Source organism: Vigna angularis, chromosome 5 (assembly GCF_016808095.1).
Source record: "Vigna angularis cultivar LongXiaoDou No.4 chromosome 5, ASM1680809v1, whole genome shotgun sequence".
Lineage (NCBI taxonomy): Eukaryota > Viridiplantae > Streptophyta > Magnoliopsida > Fabales > Fabaceae > Vigna > Vigna angularis.
In genome coordinates, this window is record NC_068974.1 from 3,132,460 (window position 1) to 3,141,610 (window position 9,151).

Below are 9,151 nucleotides of genomic sequence, written 5' to 3' on the forward strand. Positions count from 1 at the left end.
TTTAGTGGAAATTCACGTTGGGAAGTTCCTTCCCTTGCCATGTCACGGCCAAATTTTTGCAGCAAACATCACTTCAAATTGAAGAAAGGGACCACCATGGTTGAAAATCTGAATTTGTTGAAGAGTCATGACTCCTTTATTCTTTTAGTATTTCCAAAAAGAGGAGACAACATAAAAAGGAGGAGGGCCCCTCATGGTTTTGGCACATTAGCAATTAATTGAAAAAAGAAGAAAGCTTTCACACAAGAGAGTGAACTCACGGTTTTATTTAGCAAACATACACCAAGACCACACATTTTGCAACAAAGAAGGGACCACCGTGTAGAAAGCACATGGCCCCATTGTAAAATTCAGCAAAGCATTGGAAACCATCTATGGAATTGGAGTGAAGTAATGAAGGGGACCACGTTGCTTTCACATTGCAAAGCATGGTTTCCATTCAAAAAAAAATTGCCGAGAAGTTTGATAGAAATGGAAAGCCATTTCATGTTTTCTTTTAGTTTGGTGCAGAATTTTTGAAGTGTTTTCCAAAAGGGAGCTCACGGCACACTACAAGATGAAGGAGGCTAGCATCACAAAGATGGGTTTATTTATCTTGTTGTCCAGCCATCACCCAGGGGAGCTCTCAGTTATTCCAGCAACAGTCCAGCCACGTAGAGAAGCTTCACTCACGGCCTTGGTCTTGGAAGAAGCAACATGTTGAAGCATCAAGTTCATTGGCTGGAAGAAAAGCACACATGGAGCCACACCTTTAGCTTGGAACGTAATTCTTGAGTGGAGGAGAAAACAACTAATTAATTTGGAGAGATGCACAAAGATACATCTAGCTACCTCACGGTTTTTGTCATGGCTTGGAGTGCAGATTTTGTTGCTCTGTATTCTTCCACTCCATAATGGTTTTTCATTTTACAGTTGATAAGCTAATGGCATCCATCCACCAAGAAGTGATATTTTTCAATTCCAAGGAAGAAGCTCACAGCTGGTCCAGCAGCAGCTAAACGGTCCAGCCTTCGTCCAAATAAAAAGAACAAAGTCCAGCAGTTTGGGAGTGTAAGGACCTAGTATTTTATTTTATGTTATGTTTTTATTTTAATATTATTTTAGAAGGGGTGGGGGAAGCAATTAGGAAGTCACGGGACTTGGTTTTATTTGGAAGTGGGGAAAAAAGAAGTCCGTGACTTCTCTCTTGTTTTGGCACCATGCAAGCTTGGAAGATAAAAGGAGTTGAAGGGTTCTGCACTGGGAGAGTTTCTGCACTGGAAGGGGAAGAATCCTTGCTACCTTGCTGCCATTTTTGTAAGAGAAGGAGAAGTTCAAAGCTTGGTGGAATTGCTTGGAACTGCAAGTTTTGGAAGAGTTAGATTCAAAGAGTTCACAAAGTAAGTCTTCAAGAGGTAAGGGGAGATAGATTTTTCGTTTTGGTTAGTTCATTTTGCTGTTTTTGGTAGAAATCTAAAAGCTTTAGAGTTAAAAATGGAGGTTTTCTGGTTTTCTGGAAAATCAGTGATTCTCCAAAATCTGCAGAATCGCGTTCGTCCAATTTGGTTTCAAATTGGACGTTCGTCCAAAACTTGACAAATTGAACGTTCGTCCACGTTGTTTTGAACGCTTGTCTTTTCTCTGTCGAGCGTTCGTTTCTGAACGTTCGTTCGTCTTAGTACCGAGCGCTCGTCCAAACAGTGTTGTCGAGCGTTCGTCCTTAAGTTACATGTTGAGCGTTCGTTCTTAAATATTCTGAACGTTCGTCCTAACAGTATATGACCTAATATAGGTGGGTTTCTGAGCGTTCGTTCATAAATAGTGGATTAACGAACGTTGGTGATAAGGATTTGAGTAGAGAGCGTCTGTGTGCGCCTGTGAACGTTCGTCCATTCCGGGTAAGGGAAGCTTATTTAATTTAACTGGTTTGATGTATGTGTTTGAACGTTCGTTGTTAACGTGATTTTATTGTATGATGTTACTGTGATTTTATTGTATGACGTTCGTTATTTGATTGAGTATAATGCATGATATTGGATTTCTGAGATGCATGAACGTTCGTTATTTGATGGTATGTGTATAAGGCATGATATTTGATTCATTGAACTGCTTGAACGTTCGTTTTATTGAATGAGAATGATATATGACTGAGAGTGGTGTCTGGTAATCGTTTACAGCACCCCTGTAAACGATTACCCGAGAGAATTAGCAAATATGTACCGAAAGTCCATCACAGGTACTCAGTCAGATGAATAGGGGTCACCATTTGAAAAAAAAAGAGTTTTATGCATGTCTGCACCTTCCCTGAAACGCTGTACGTTCGTTCTGGACGGTCACTGACCGTTCAGTTTTCCTTAGGAAAATGTTTGGTATGTTGATTCTGTCATTTGACACTTTCTGGTTGAGTACGAACGTCCTCATTTTCGAGCGTTCGTTCTAATAGTGCTCGGTCTCCAACTGAGCGTTCGTCCAAATAGTGCTCGGCCTCCAACTGAGCGTTCGTCCAAATAGTGCTCGGCCTCGAGCGTTCGTCCTAATACTGCTCGGTCTCCAACTGAGCGTTCGCCCGAATAGTGCTCCGTATGATTTTGAGCGCTCGTTCTCTTTTCCCACCAAATAACGTTCGTCCAATGAACAGTACCATGCTTGGCCATTTCCTGAACGCAGCTGTTTCTCTGCCGTCCGTACTTAATACGAACGAGCGTTCTATTGGTCTCGTTCACTGCGTTCGTTCTCAGTCTCCTTGGGTTGGGACGTTCGGTACATGATATTAATGAACAATACATGATGAATAGTAATTGATGATGAATAGTAAATGATGATGAATAGTAAATGATGAAGAGATGAATGGAAATGTTGTGACTTTTGAAAGAGCGTTCCAAGGAGGAGCGACTCAAGAATTGATTATTGAGATTTGTAAAGTATGAATGTGGTAAGCTTATCCGGTAGTTCATCCTGATGTTCCGTGAGTACTCGTCCTCACGTAGAGGGGGTATGTCATGTGTGGGAACGGCAGGAGGTCCTAGTCCTGATGATTATTGGACAGATAGGATTAACCTCGGGTGGCAGCTGATGAGAGTTCCAGTTACTACATCACCCGGGTGCACGAACACCGAAGCTACACAGAGTTCATACAGTCCGGACAGTCAATCGTGTTGAGTTTTATTTAGTGAGTATGTTGGAGTCGGTTGTTATGTAATGAATGTGTATGTTGAGATATGCATGTATGTTGAATTGTTTACCTGAAATTGTATGTTGATGCATGAGTTAAATTACGTAAGCTTACCCTTTCGTTTTCCTTGTGTTGTCAATTGTCCTTGTACGTCCGTCTTGTCATTGCAATGATCATCCGTGTGGATGTGAGCAGATGGAGACGAGCGTTTGGAAGATGCGTTGAATGAAGAGAACCTGGTGGACGTTGAAGTGAAGATCGAGCAGTGAGACCGCTCGGCCTGTATTGTATTTAGTTGAATTGAATGGTCGTTCGACCATCTCTCGTTTTCATTTAAGTTTATTTTGGACCGTTCGGTAAATGTTTTCTGTAAACCGTTCGGTCAGGTTTTTATTTGTGCGTTCGACTTCAGATTGTGATTCGTGTACGGCTTGGCTTTTGTTTTTAGTGAAAAACTGTACTGAATTATTATTAAATGTGACTTTCTGAATTTATAGTTATGACTGTATTTTTGGGATGTCACAGGGAGCATGGAGGAAGGCATGGAATCTGCACATCCAGCAACCACAATCTCGGTTAGCATGGAATTGAAGAAGACAAGTTGGCAAAATGGAGGGCCCTACCTACTTTCTTGGCACGGCTTGGAGGGGAAGAAAATCAGGAAACTATAGAGACAAAAGACAAAACAATCAAGCTGAATGAAGGAGAAAGAAGTCACGGGAGGATGTTACTTTTGGCTATAAATTGGCAGTAGACAGAGAAGCAAATCATTACATTTCAACATGAGATTTTAGATTAGATTTTAGCATTAGAAGTTAGGAGAGAATTTACGTTTCTGGCTTTGGTTTTCTTCTCCCCTCTCGGGGAGATTTTGTGTTTCATTTCATTTTCCAGTTCCATGTATTGCATTTCGTTGATTACAATTTCAATTCTGCGTTTTAATTCCAATTCTGTTCTGCTATAAAAAAATTCAGTTGAGCATTTTAATTTTGTCAGAATTTTGTTTTCAATTTACATTCTCAAAACGTTATTAAGCTGTTTCTCAATTTTTATTTTCACTCCACCCCTTGATTTACGTTTTCAGAAAAAGTTAAATTTCGTTTTTACCATTTTCAAAATTTATTGTCTTTTGTTTTCTACTATTTACTATATTTTCAATATTTACTGCATTTTTGTTTTCTGCACTGTTATTTTAGTTTTCCGCATCAAAACACTATCAAACCCCCCCTTCGTGTTAAATCTAAGACTGAACCCAAATTGGTCCTTGAGAGACGACCTAGGAGTCACATCCTAGTTATACTGCATTAATTTCTGTGCACATCAAATTTGTATGACCGCGACAGTCGTACCAGAAACACGAACAATGTTTCCTGACGCGTGTAGTTTCACTGTCCTTAAAGACTTATCCGCGGTGTATTGCGCAAGTCTCTCAAGATACAACAGGAACTTCCTAGAATATTTTTGACGATCTTAGAACTAGCAAGGATCTTTAAAAGGAGTATAAAATAAACATGGATTTTCTTAGAAGAAAAGAGATAAAGAGAATGAGAGAATGAGAAGATGAGAGAAATAATTTTGATGTGTTATAGAATGAGAAAAGTTGTTCTATTTATAGAGCATGTAAAGCACCTTGCAATCAAAGAAATTGAACATTGCAGCTCTTAATAAAAGAAATTGATTGTTGCTTCATAAAATTTTAACGTTGGCAATTAATAAAATATTAACATTGCCAAGCAAAATATTAACGTTGTAATCCAACGTTCTTTTGCAATCAATATTTTACAATAATCCCCCACTTATTGCAAAAGAATGTTGAAATAAAAGGTCTTTGACTTAAATCGTTCAAACATTAAAAGAAAGATAAAAAAATTATTCTGGGTCTGATATGATGTATTGCATCAGAGCTGGTAGAGCAAGCTATATGAACCAGTCTTAAATTGAGATACTTAACACACAGTGTAGTTGATATAGCAAGCTATATGAACCAAAGACACTTGACGTGTGTTAGAGGTTTATCAATCACAATACACCCACATTATCCTTGTTCTTATCGCTGTGTTGCGCTTACTAGGCCATGTGTGTGCCCGGTATTCATGAGTGCTCTAGAGATCATGCCAGATCTCATGCAAGCGACCCCACTTGACACTCATATAGGTAATTTCATCAAGTCTATGCTGCAAATCATACACCACCCGTAAGGGATATGAAGATCATTAAAAACTTTGTTTAATTACAAAGTTTAACCTCTCAATAATGCAGTCTCTAGCACTTTCACACACCATAGGAAAGGACATAATTGATTAAGAATCAATTTAGTGCTATCAGAACTAACAAGTGACTTGTTTTTACCCATATGAACCTGGATCTCGAATCACAAAGGATGGGTTACCATCACTTGTTTGTTTTCCAGTGGCTTAATTCTCATTCCCCTCGATGTTTCTAAGATCATACTTCTTCTCAAGGGTTTTGTTAGAGGTTCTGCTAGATTCTGTTCTGACTTCACATAGTCAATGGAAATAGTTCCACTCTTTAGCAGATGCTTCACCAAATTGTGTCTCAATTGTATATTTCTATTATTTCCATTTTAATTCTTTATTTTAGCTATAGCTATTGCTGATTGGCAATCATAGTGTATTGATACCGATGGGGTTGGTTTCATTCCTAGTGGAATGTTCGCTAAGAAGTTTTTCAACCACTCAGTCTTATGATCAGCCATCTCAAGAGCAACAAACTCATATTCCATAGTTGATCTTGCAATAATTGTTTGCTTGGTTGATCTCCATGTAATCACACTACCCCAAGTGTGAATACATAACCTCTAGTAGATTTTGTCTCATCTGAATTAAAGATCCAGTTAGCATTATTATATCCTTCTAGTACAGTGGGAAATCCACTGTATTCAATGGCATAATCCATTGAACCTCTTAAGTATCTCAAAAGCCTAGCAAGTGCATCTCAATATTCCTGATTTGGACATTGAGTGTACCTACTCAGTCTACCTATTGCATAAGCAATATGAGGTCTAGAAAAGTTCATCAAGTGCAGTAAGCTCCCAATTATCTAGGCATACTGAGGCTGAGATAATGATTCTCCTCTATTTTTTATTAATTAAGAGTTAGCATCATAAGGGGTACTCACGGTTTTGAAATCATACCCAAACTTCTTAAGAAGTTTCTCAATATGTTGTTTTTGATGAGATAGTAATATGTTATCTCCCTTCCTTATGATTCTAATACTTAAAATCACATTGGTTTCACCCATGTCTTTCATTTCAAAATTTGATCCTAGAACCTTAGTTTTTAGAGACTATCTGATTGCATGTGTCAATCATTAGCATGTTGTTCATATATATATAAATATATAATGACATATTATTTACTTCCAGATTTATAGTATTATCATTTGGTGAAAAGCCAAACTTATTTCTTCAAGTGATTAAGTAAAATTGCATACACCCCACAATTTTAAAATATTTAAGATTGGTAAACGAGAAATACCTGGTTGTGCTTCTCTCATTTGTAGGTAAAGTATACGAAACATTACTCAAGTACCTCATCTTCTTATTTCTTTTTCTTTCTCTGGAGAGAAAATCTTCTCCACCTTTCCTCAAACATTACAAAGGCATGACACATGAAAATTAAGGTTCATCATCCTAACTCCAACGAACTCTAAGTTGTCGTCTTGTCTCTCTCTTCTTCATCTTCATCTGCGGTCCCTACAAATGCGATCAGAAGTCATTGTTGCTACAAGCATCTTGCTAGCCTCCGAAAGTTTTGTCAAGAGAATATCTTGACTTTTGACACGTCCGGAAGTGATTTTGCGAAGATTGTCTAGGTTTCGAAAACAATGGTTTGGCTCTCTAAAGGCATGTTGTTGATGTGAGTTATAAGTCCTTAAGATTGTTGTAGAAATGCTAACAGAAACACGAACAATGTTTCCTGAGGCGTGTAGTTTCACTGTCTTAAGGACTTATCCGCAGTGTATTGCGCAAGTCTCCCAGGATACAACAGAAAATTTTCATAATATTTCTGAGGATCTCAGAATTAGCAAGGATCTTTAAAAAAAAGTATAAAATAAACCCGGATTTTCTTAGAAGAAAAGAAAATGAGAGAATGAGAAGATGAGAGAAATAACTTTGATGTGTTTTAGAATGAGAAAAGTTGTTCTATTTATAGAACATGTAAAGCACCTTGCAATCAAAGATATTGAACGTTGCAGCTCTTAATAAAAGAAATTGACAGTTACTTCATAAAATTTTAACTTTGGCAATTAATAAAATATTAACGTTGCAAAGTAAAATATTAACGTTGTAATCTAACTTTCTTTTGCGATCAATATTTTACAACAAGGATTAGTAGAGTAGACCGTAGGAGGAATCTCAAAAGGTTGAGAAAGATCACACCCCACCTCACCGACGTGAAAGGTTGGGTGGTTCCCATGACCATACAAGAAAAGCTTGTCGTTCTAGTGTTCAGTGCAAGAGAAGCTTGACGACGATAGTAGCTTGTTGTCCCAATGCTGAGTACAAAAGAAGCTCGGTGTCTCAGTACCCGAGTTAAAGAGCAATTTAATGTTCTAGTGACCGGGTGCATGAGCAACTCATTGTTTCGAAATCCGAGTATAGAAAAAGCTCCACAATGATGCCATGATGATAGAAGAGCTCAGACGAGCATCTTATCTCACTAGTTCATGAAAAGAAAACAATAGTCAAAGAAAGGGTAATCCAATGAACACACAGAGATGACAGAGATATGAAACTTTATGAGATAATGTAAGAAAAACAGCAAATGAACAACCCGATGTTACAATATTTGGATTCAAGAATGAACGATCCAAAAGCTACACCTAGACTAGAGAAAGTCTGGCGCGACACTCAAGACTTCAAGAAAAAAGAAACGTTGCACCCAACCGAAAATCATATTTCATAGACCGCTCCATAACAGAGCCTATAGGTAGAAGAACTTAATGAGAAGGTAATCATCAAGATCACCTCATGACAAACCTTAAGAGTAGATAACGAAGACAAAATAACAAAAAACCATGTATTAGAGGAAAAATCTATTCACCTCACATTATAAGAGATATTATCTTGATTTAATTAATATTTTGAGTTGATGGATTGAACTAATTGAATTTAGTTAAAACCAAAACTCACATAATTCTATGCATTCAACATGCTCCTCCTTCATGTTTCTAAATAAGTACCTTCATTCTCTCTTATTCATCGCTTCTGATTATTCCTTTTAAAAGTTAAACGGTGTGATAGGTTGAATTTAGTCTCAGAATTCTGAAGGAGTTGTTATTTGAGAATTTGCAAACGGTTTTCAGACTGATATAGTATCTGCAGTGCTGATTCAAACGCGCAAATGACAAGGAATCAGATACAATATTAAGTCACCTCTATTACCTATATTAACAGCATATGTTATGATAAAAATATAAGATAGACATATATATATATATATATATATATATATATATATTCATTATTACGATAGAATTAAGGCTGTGTTCGTTTGGAGTGATTTGGGGGAGATGATTTGGGGGAGATGATTTGAATAGATTTGAGTGGATTTGAGGGTAATTTTTTTGTTGTTTTTTTGAGTAGATTTGTGGGTAATTGAGAGTGGATTTGGAAGTAAAGTTTATGAGAATTAGTGTAGGATTTGATTGATGTGATAGATTTTAAAAATTAGTTTAATTGATAAAAATTAAGGATTACCAAAATGGCCCTAGTTATAAAAGTAATATAAAATGTTATTTATAAATGTTATATTTAATTGTAAAAATGTTTATAAAGAAAAAAAAATTATGAATAATTTATAAAATTAATGTTTAAAAATTAAAAAAACTAAATAATCAATTTTTTTTAATAAATTAGAAAACTAAATAATCAATTTATTAAAAATAAATTAGAAAATATAATAATCAATTTATTAAAAATAAATTAGAAAATATAATAATCAATTTATTAAAAATAAATTAGAAAATATAATAATC

General features: G+C 36.4%; 1 long non-coding RNA gene across 1 annotated transcript; it reads left to right on the forward strand.

The window, feature by feature from the left end:
* Positions 1 to 366: 366 nt before the first annotated feature.
* LOC108325516 (uncharacterized) lies at positions 367 to 4,138 on the forward strand. Its single transcript, XR_001831840.2, has 3 exons — positions 367 to 1,394; positions 1,772 to 1,877; positions 3,677 to 4,138. It is a non-coding gene; the product is annotated as an uncharacterized LOC108325516 (long non-coding RNA).
* Positions 4,139 to 9,151: the final 5,013 nt, after the last annotated feature.